A 10,794-nucleotide genomic window follows, 5' to 3' on the forward strand; every position below is an offset into this window, starting at 1 on the left:
CTATTTCAAAAAAATTGCATTTGAAGTCATTTTGAGTCAGTTTAGCCCCTAGGGGCATTTTAGTCTTTTCATGTGTAAAAACTCTGTTTAATTTCAAAAAATTGTCTCTGAGTCTTTTGATTTGCTTGTATAAATTCTTGCTTTAGTTCTCTGTCAAAAAACCATTTTAAAATTGCATTTGAGTCGTTTTGAGTCGTTTTAGCCCCTAGGGGCATTTTGGTCATTTCACACGAAATTTCGACAGAGAGAGGTTACTTTAAAGTACCTCATTTAAGTAATTGGTTCGTTTTAGTCCGTTTTGTCATTTTTAATCGTTTCACTTTACGTTATTTTCAAATTACATTTTTTACCAATTTTATTTTAATTACATTTTTAGTCCTTTTTTGTCATTTTGCATTTTGGTCCTCTTATTTCAGTTAATTGCAGATTGGTCCAAAGTTTGTTACAAGTCCAGGACACATGTCAGTCTCTCATTTGTCCAAGTGCCACATGGCATCATTCTATTGGTCCAGGCATTACTGCATCAGCTATAAAGCTGACACATCACAGTCAAAGGGTAAACAACCATTCACTTTTTTACAACTCAGCACAAACAACTTTCACTCCTTCTCTCTCCACCAAAACAGATCAAAAACCAGAAATTCTGAAGAACTTACTTGAAGTTCATCAAGAACTTCAACAAGTTACTTCCGAAACAGCCATAACCACCAATTCCACCACCCTAACTAACTCAATCTTTCACAAAAACCACCGTCTCTAACTACCAAAAACAACAATAACCACCGCAAGCCACTGATCGTGAATCGAATTCACGGATCAAACCGTCACAACACAACAACAACTCAAACCGAATTGAACTCAATCAAGAACAACAGTAATACGGTGGAACAAGATGAAGTCAGATTCAAGCTGAATCAACAAGGCACATACACAAATTCGAGTTCAGAACCGGATTCACGTCGAAGAAGAAGAGGAGGAGCAGGTTGGATTCGGATTCGAACAAAAGCAAACAGGATCTTGGAGCTTTTCGTCTTAAACTAGCTCCTTCTCCGATTCAAAGACGAGGTAACGAGCACCGTTCCTCTCCGCTTTCATTTTTACAGTTTTGTTCTTCGAAGTTTTTTTGTAGATCTAGGTGATTTGAGGCTTGATCTGTGAAATCTAAGTGTAAATTCATAACGAGGAGAAAGAGAGGAAGCCAGACATGTAAAAAGTTTTCGAAAAAAAAGCAAAAAATATACTCCGGTGCGGCGGCGCTACGGCCTGCCACCGCACCGGAGCGTTTTTCGGTCGTCTTCCTCGCCTGTCTCCGGCGAGCTCTGTTTCTATGTGTTGCAGAGCTTCTCTCTCTAGAAATAACCTAGAGAGAGAAACGAGTGAGAATTGTGTTGTTATCTTCATGCATTTTGCTTATATACTTCCATGTGATCTCATGTGCGTGCGTACACCGTAACTGCATGTTCTCCTGCATTTGGACTGTTAGATCTAGGGTTTCGTTGGACTGGATCAATCCAACGCTCCTGATGCGTTTGGATGATCCAGATCCATATTCCCTTGGGCCTGGGCTTGGACTTTTGCGCAGATCACTTCCCTTTCATGTTTTCTTGCTATTTCGTACGTTGTTCTTGCTTGTTACACCTCTTTTGACTCAAAAATCTTTTTATAGAAACATCTAAAAATTCTTGTGTGTTTTTAATGTGTTTCTTGATAATTTTGTGAGCATTTTACATGATAAAATTGATAAAAAAAAATGTATATGACGTAGCTTGTGTTTTGGATGTCTTTCTTGTTAAATTCTTGCAAGTTTTTGCTATGTTTTGGCATGATTTTTTGTCCAATTGATGCATGTGCTTGTTGTATAACCTTGTGATGTGCTTGCCACTAATTTGTATCTTTGTGTTTACTGTTTGTGAATGGGATTTGTCAATTTCTTGTTTTGCAAGTAATGTGAGTATTCTTGTGAAAACAAAGTGTAAAATATGCCTAAAATGTGCTATAAGGCTTGGCTTGATATTTCCTCATAATTCTTGTGTTGGAAACTGAACTAAAACACTTTGTAAAGTGGTCATGATATGAGAATTATAGGTCATGTGTTTGCCTTGTTATTGTGGTGAGCTTTTAGGCATATTTTGCTACTTGTTTTGCTAAGTTTTGTCACTTTGTTAGTGCTATCTTACTTACCTATATCTCTATCTCTTTATGCCTTATTATCACTAACCACTCTACGTCATGTTTCATACATCATGAGCATTTCATCCTCCATCTCACATTCTCATCCTTTTATTTCTTGCACTTTAAGATTCATGCAAAACCTAGTATGTAAAGACCTAGGAGTTTTGTAATTTCCTTTATATTTTAATTTCTTGCAAGACCATAGAATGTATCTAGGCCAATGATGTAAAGGACAATGGACTCTAAGGATGTACACCGACACAAGCACCGACACATGCACACACATCACATAGGTATCTTTAGATGTATGGCTAGGATATGCATGTTTAGATGTATGTTTAGGATTGTATGTTTAGATGAATGCCTAGGATTTACACTTAGAAAAAAATCATTTTCCCAAAAAATATGAACGATATCACTCAAATCATTTTCTAAATAAACATTGGGATCAATATCCCATTGCATTTTCTCTTTATTTTCTTAATCAAATTTCAATGAAAATTAATCATACTTGACTTTTTTCCAAAATCACTAATCAAACCTCACAATTTCACAATCTTATGCCCTTGAGGCCTCTCTCTCTCATTCTTCAAAATTCCAATTTTCAAACTTAAAATCAACCAACAAAAACAAAAACATTTTTTGGAAGAGAACTACGGTGGATTTGATCCCTTAAAAGGGTACGTAGGCAAGGAATCAAAATTCCTTCAATTCAAATAAAATAAAAATTCAAACATCTTCTTCTCCCTCCAATTCTTGACTTAGTAAACTCTTAGGTGTAAATATCACTTTCAAATAGCATTTAAAAATAAAGCGCGCGCGTAGAAAGTAAAGACGGTTCCTATAGGATACTATAGTCGTTATGGGTGCCTAACACCTTCCCGTAGCGAAAACAACTCCCGGACCTCGATTCTCAAGGGTTTTGCTTATTTTTTCCCTTCCCAAGAAAAAATGAGATATCGACGGTTAAAAAGGTTCAAACGTAATCAATGTTTGACACCCGAAAACCAAGATAAAACAAGCGCCTTTCAAGGACGAAACTGATAGTTAGTTATATAATTCAAGGACTGATTTGATGCTTTTTAACATAATCTAGGGATCAATTTGATGGATAGGCATAAAATTTAAGGACTAATCTGATGTAAATATTTCGACAGAAAGGTTACATGAAGATTCATCTTCAACCTCTTTTCATTACAACATTACACACGTCTAGTACAATTCAGAAGCATGTTCACAAACTCAAACAAGCAAACCATGACTATCAAAAACTTAATCAACCTAAGCTCAATTCCTAAAGTATCAACTTTGTCCATCAACCTCACCCTCCAAACAACTTCATTCTCACTTTCCTTTGACTTAAACATGAATATCAATTTTCTAAACATTTTTTGCCCATACACCCACCCCCATCATTTCGGATTCAATTACAACAGTTTTGTTTGAAGGAATTTTGAGGATTTTTTGATTTTGAATTCAATCAAAAAATTAGGGTTTGAGGTTATTTCAATTGGGGAAGAACATTACCCCTAATTATTGGAAGAATTTTTGGGAATTTTGGATTGTGGATTAATGATTGTAAAATTAGGGTTCCAATTTTATACATTTGGGGAAGAAATAGCCATTGGGGAAGATAGACGTTGGGGAAGATAACATTTTTACATTTTCTGCAAATCAGCCAAATTAGTCCTTGAAAATGTTGGTTACAATCAGTCATATTAGTCCATGCTTGTGTGGCGTCTGACATGGCAGTCCATGTGAGAGGTTAAACGCCACGTCAGCTCCGTTAACACCCCAGTTAATTGGAAGGGCGAAATTGATTGACATTTTATATATTCAGGGACGGAATTGATATTTTACAAAATTTGGGGACGATTTTGGCTGATGCTTACAAATAAGTTGATGATTCACTCATTTCTCTATGTAAGTGCAATCAATTTAGGGGGGGGTCTATTGGATTAGGATTTTAAAGGACAATTTTTGTTTAAAAAAGTCTTAAGGATTTTAAAAGATTTTGCAAGATTTTAATGACTTTGATGGTTTTGAAAGACAATTGAGATTTACATTTTGGATTTCAATGGATTTAACTCATAAGATTTCAAAGGATTTAAAATGATTTTGTGGATTTCAAAAGATTTCAATAGATTTTATGAATTTTAAAGACTCATTAAAAAAATGTCAAACACACTCTCTTTTACACTAATTTCAATACAAACTCTTTTTTTTACTTTATTTTTTTTTTGTGAGAGAGATAGAGAGAGGAGAGAGAGAGGGGGAAGAGAGAGTGAGAGCGAGAGAAAGAGGGGGAAGAGAGAGTGAGAGAGGGAGAAAGGAAGAGAGAGAGAGAGATGAGGGAAAAGAGAGAGGGGAAGAGAGGGAGTGAGCGAGAAGGGAGGAGAGAGATAGTATCTTAACAGGAAAAAAAAACAATCCTAAGAAATCTCATGTTTTCATGAAAGACTTTTTCATGCTAAAATTTCACTAGAAAATCCCACAAAATCCATCAAAATCCAATTTATTAAATAATCCTTCGAAATTTAAATGATTTTGAATACCACAAGAACTTTTTTAAGTGATGAAGAGTCTTGATCGAATACCACAAGACTATTTTTAAATTGCAAAGAGTTTTGATTGAATACCAAAATACTTTTTCATGATAAAAAAGTCTTTTAAAATCTCTTAGAATCCTAATCCAATACACCCCTTAGTCACTCACGTGATAATATGTTTGCAATTTCGATACGGCTATATGACATCACTTCACATTTTCTGGGACTAAAATGGAAAAGAACGAGAACAATTACCGATAAATTAGGCATACATTTGAAGGTGGACAATTTTTCTACTCATTGAACACATAAACGCACATGATGTTTCATATGAAAAGATTCCCGATTTTGTTTTTTTCTTCACAACTTGTAATATGTTAATTACTATTACAATGATATTATAGTACTACTTGTTACTGCTTGGAGGAGCCAACTTTGAAAAGTTACAACTATTATAGTATAGACATTTTCCTGGAGCAAATTCATCTCCAATCCAAACTTTAATTCATTACTGCTCTCATACATACCTGCAAATGGCTGATGTTTTACTCGGAACCGTGATTCAAAACCTCGGATCTTTTGTTCAAGAGGAGCTTGCGTCCTATTTGGGTGTTGGCGAATTGACTCAAAGGCTATCAGGAAATCTCGCTGCAATTCGTGCTGTCCTCAAAGATGCTGAAGAGAAGCAAATAACAAGTCATGCTGTGAAAGACTGGCTGCAGAAACTGGGTGATGCTGCTTATGTGCTTGATGATATATTGGATGAATGTTTAATAACCTCAAAAGCACATGGAGACAACAAGTGCATCACTAGTTTCCATCCTATGAACATTTTGGCTCATCACACCATTGGGAAGAGGATGAAGGAGGTTGCTAAAAAGATTGATGATATTGCTGAAGAAAGGATCAAGTTTGGATTTCAACAGGTTCGAGTCACGGAGGAGCGCCAACGAGACGATGATGAATGGCGCCAAACTACTTCTGTCGCCAACGAATCTGTAGTATATGGAAGGAACAAAGATAAAGAGCAGATCATCGAGTTTCTTCTAAGGCATGCTAGTGACAATGAAGAACTCTCCATTTACTCCATTGTTGGCCTAGGTGGATATGGAAAAACAACACTTGCTCAATTGGTGTACAACGATGAAAGTGTAACCAACCATTTTGACTTGAAAATTTGGGTTTGTGTTTCAGATTATTTCAACATGATGAAAATCCTACACTGCATCGTAGAATCTGCCACAGGACAAAATCCCAATCTCTTGTCTTTGGAATCAATGCAAAATAAAGTTCAAGAAATTTTGCAAGGCAAAAAGTTTTTACTTGTACTTGATGACGTGTGGAACGAAGAACAAGTAAAATGGGATAACTTGAAGTCTTTTTTGAAGAAGGGAAATACATTGAAAGGTTCATCTATTTTGGTGACAACCCGACTTGAGATTGTTGCATCCATCATGGAAACTCACCCTGCTCACCATTTAGTAGGTTTATCTGATGACGACATTTGGTCATTATTTAAACAACATGCTTTTGGACCTAATGGGGAAGAGCGTGCAGAGCTTGCAGCAATAGGCAAAGATATAGTGAAAAAATGCGTGGGTTCACCTCTTGCTGCCAAAGTATTGGGAAGCCTTTTGCGGTTTAAAAGGGAGGAACATCAATGGCTTTCTGTAAAGAAAAGTGAGTTTTGGAATTTATCTGAAGATAACCCTATCATGTCTGCTTTGAGACTAAGCTACTTTAATTTGAATTTGTCCCTGAGGCCATGTTTTACTTTTTGTGCTGTTTTTCCTAAGGATTTTGAAATGGTGAAGGAACATCTCATTCAACTTTGGATGGCTAATGGACTTGTTACATCTAGAGGAAACTTACAGATGGAGCATGTCGGTAATGAGGTATGGAATGAATTATACCAAAGGTCATTTTTTCAAGAAGTTAAATCAGATTTTCTAGGCAACATTACATTCAAAATGCATGATTTAGTCCATGATTTAGCCAAGTCCATTATAGGTGAAGAATGTGTTTCTTTTGAGGTTTCAGGCTTGGCTGATTTGTCAATTAGAGTTCACCATATAAGTTGCTTAGAATCCTTAGATAACAATGAAAAGTTTGACTACAACCTGATTCCGTTCAAAAAAATTGAATCCTTGCGAACCTTTCTTGAGTTTGAACCACCCTTCAAGAATTCATATGTATTGCCATTAATCACTCCTCTCCGAGCTTTACGTACAAGTTCTTGTCATCTCTCTGCATTGAAGAATTTAATGCATTTGCGGTACTTGGAACTTTACGATAGCAAAATCGCAACCTTGCCTGCATCTGTTTGTGGACTGCAGAAATTGCAAACACTTAAACTTGAAGGTTGTGATTATCTTTGTAGTTTTCCTAAACAATTGACAACATTGCAGGACCTTCAACATCTCATGATTAAAAATTGTCCATCATTGATATCAACTCCTTTTAGAATTGGGGAGTTAACTTGTCTGAAAACATTGACCATTTTCATTGTTGGTTCAAAAATTGGGTATGGTTTAGCAGAGCTACACAAGTTACAATTAGGAGGCAAGCTATACATCAAAAGCCTTAAGAATGTGCCAAATGAAGAGGATGCTAGAAAAGCTAATTTGATTGGCAAGAAGGACTTAAATCGCTTATATTTGTCATGGGGTGATTATACTAATTCACAAGCTAGTGGTGTTGATGCTAAGCGAGTACTAGAAGCTCTTGAGCCTCATACAGGTCTTAAGATTTTTGGGTTGCAGGGATATATGGGAACAGATTTTCCTCATTGGATGAAAAATACTTCTATTCTAAAAGGTCTAGTTAGTATTATTCTCTATGACTGTAAAAACTGCAGGCAGCTTCCTTCATTTGGTAAATTACCATGTTTAACTACTCTTTATGTATCTGGAATGAGAGATATAAAGTACATTGATGATGACTTGTACGAACCTGCGACTGAGAAGGCTTTTACGTCATTGAAAAAATTAATTTTGTATAACTTACCAAATTTAGAGACGGTGTTGGAAGTCGAAGGAGTAGAGATGCTAACACAACTTTTAAAGTTAGATATAACAAATGTCCCCAAACTTACATTGCCATCCCTTCCATCTGTTGAGTCGCTTTCTGCTAATGGAGGAAATGAAGAGTTTTTGAAGTCCATTGTTAACAACAGTAATATGTATAATCTTAAGTCACTCTGCATATCCAGCTTTGTTGAACTCAAGGAATTACCTGTTGAACTTGGTACTCTTAGTGCTTTAGAATATCTTGAAATTAGTCGTTGTAATGAAATGGAGTCATTATCGGAGCACTTGTTGCAAGGATTGAGTTCTCTTCGAACTTTGTCTGTTTATGGATGTTCTAGACTTAAATCCCTATCGGACGGTATGAGACACCTAACTTGCCTTGAGGGACTTGAAATCTGTAACTGTCGAGAGTTCGTTTTTTCATGTAACATGAACAACCTAACCTCTCTGCGTCGACTGACAGTGCAGGGGCCTAATGAGAACGTACTCGATGGCTTAGAAGGCTTCCCCTCACTGCAAAGTTTATCGCTGTATCATTTCCCTTCACTAACATCCTTGCCAGACTGTTTGAGTGCCATGACTTCTCTTCAAAGATTAAAAATCGATGACTTTCCAGAGTTAAGTTCACTGCCAGACAAACATTCAGCAACTCCGAAACTTGCAAAAGTTAACTATTGAAGATTGCCCTATGTTGGAGAAGAGATTGAAAAGAGGAATAGGTGAAGATTGGCATAAGATAGCTCACATTCCTAAATTTAAATTGAAATCACATGCAAAACAAACATTTTTTGGTAATTTAATTTAATTTAATGAATCTCTTGATTTTATTTTTCTCTCTATTGTCTCACTGTAAGAAACATGCTGTGATACAAGACTTATATTGAACAATATGTGCAGAGAATATCATAATAGCATGGAAGTTTAGGAAGCAAATCTATCACAGAATTCAACGCTTGAGGCACCGCATTAAATACCTCCATCAAGCCTTTATGCCCCTGCGTGGGTTTGAGGACATGATTGAAGAAGTCTAAGTCAAGAGCATATTGGTCAACTCAATAACCCTGGTACCGTAATAGTATTTATTTATATCAAAGACTTCTCTCTTTAGTGTAAAATGTTTAACATTTTGGATTGTTGTTTGTTATGGTAGAGTGAGTAGAGAACCATTTTGATCCAAACATATTTCCACTTTTTTTAATTTTATTATCTGTTTTGGATTAGGAAGTTTTTGGAGTCTCACTTTGTTGAAATTCTCATGTATATGAATGTATAAATGTGTTTGAACTTTTTAACTTTTTATGCTATCTTTTAGAATGAGATTTAAGTCAATTTCACAATTATTACCAATAATTTAAGTCATACCTATGACAGACAATAATTTTTCTAAGTACTATATACATAAAAATAATTATAAGGCTGAAACACCTGCGCAAAAGCTTCAAATTCTTCAAAGTTTGATGTTAATCCAAGCCTCAAATGGTGGGCATATGCCTATAAATGTGTGCAGCACCCAATCATAAAGGTTGATGATTCAGTTGAGCCAGATGAGAATGAAACTACGAAAGGGTCCGACTATAACAGACCGATTTGTGTTTAGGGAAACTTAGTTGATTTCTTAGAAAAAATAAATGCCAAGTTTAATCAGAGCTAGCCTCCGATGCATATATCTGATTCAATATATGATGTTCAGTAATATATAATTTGAACAGAAATTTGATTTGATTATGGCCTACATATTGCTCTATTCTCTTCGTTGTTAAATTGTTATGTGTCAATTTGCAGGCATGAAATGGTTTCTTGATCAGAATGGATTAATCAATGCTTTCTTTCTCTGACAACATTTTGTATGATTTAATGAAATTTGTAAATTTGCAGATTCATTGTTTGTATCTTCTAGCAATATCACTTTGTCTTGGATGCTTTTATTTATTGTAACTTTTGTATTTTTCGATTACATATTTCCATCATTAGGATCAGTTTTTATTTTGTTTAGTTACATTTAACATCACAAATAACTCTTTCTTTATTTACTTATCTTTCAGGTAAGGTTGGAAGGAAGCATGCAGATGCCATATCATGTCTGCTATGCTGCTGGAAGTTCCCAGAATTGCAGCCAATGTTCATGATGCAAAGGAAGTAAGAATTTCCATCGCTTGCTTGAGATCAGTGACAAAAAAATATTCAACGGTCCTCCCGAATATGTTAAGGATCATGTCATGGTTGTCACCATGCTTCTTATCAATGGAGGCTTCCACAAGGCTTTTGACAATATTGCATCTCTTGACGTATGGAAATTTGTGAAAAACCGAGACTCCATGCTACAAATGCTAAAGGAAAAAAAATCAAGCAGTAGGCACTTAATTAGGACATACCTAATTACCTTCTCTTCCTCATATGAATCTTTGAGCGTGGATCAGCTCGCTAATTTTTTCGATCTCTCCTCCTCATAGTATTGTCAGTAAGAACGTAATGAATGACGAACTTCGTGCTAGCTGGGATCGACCATCTGGTGCATTGTGTTCTGAAATGTTGAACAGTCAAAGGTGCTGGCTGTGGCGTTCCGGTTGACTGAGAAATTATCCATCCTTTCAGGGAGTAATGGAAGAGCTACATAAGCAAGGTTAGGCGGCGATGGGTTGGATTGCACCGCTGGTAGCAGGCGTCAAGACTTGTCCTATTATAAAAGGTTTACGGGAGTTCATGCTTAGCGTGGCATTTGCTTCATGTACTTCGTTTACCGTATGTTCACTTTTCCACTTTTTGCAACCTTTGTGTTTAACAAAGGCCTCTGACTGTTTAATTCTCTTACCTATAAATTTAGTAATTTTATGTTCATTTTTGGTTATTTGTTTTCTAGGGCTTATGGCTTTTCCTTTTTATTCCAATCACATCCAAACATTCTGTTAAAATGCTCTCAGTTTATTGGTTATTTTGTTATATGTATTTTTAGTTGAGTATTTTCCCAAGTACTATAAGCATAATGCATACAATAGTTCAACACTATCATCAATGTTTGTCAGCAGAAGATGCAATATGATTAACTA

The 10,794-nt window shown here is 35.8% G+C and overlaps 1 pseudogene across 1 annotated transcript; it reads left to right on the forward strand.

The window, feature by feature from the left end:
* Window positions 1-5,102: 5,102 nt before the first annotated feature.
* On the forward strand, window positions 5,103-10,584 carry LOC146914958 (disease resistance protein RGA2-like; annotated as a pseudogene). Its single transcript, XR_015014449.1, has 3 exons — window positions 5,103-8,541; window positions 8,648-8,814; window positions 9,793-10,584. The product of XR_015014449.1 is annotated as a disease resistance protein RGA2-like (transcript).
* The last annotated feature ends 210 nt before the right edge of the window (window positions 10,585-10,794 follow it).

This window comes from Medicago sativa, chromosome 6, assembly GCF_051527215.1.
Source record: "Medicago sativa cultivar Bolivia chromosome 6, Bolivia_mono, whole genome shotgun sequence".
In the NCBI taxonomy this organism is placed as follows: Eukaryota; Viridiplantae; Streptophyta; class Magnoliopsida; order Fabales; family Fabaceae; genus Medicago; species Medicago sativa.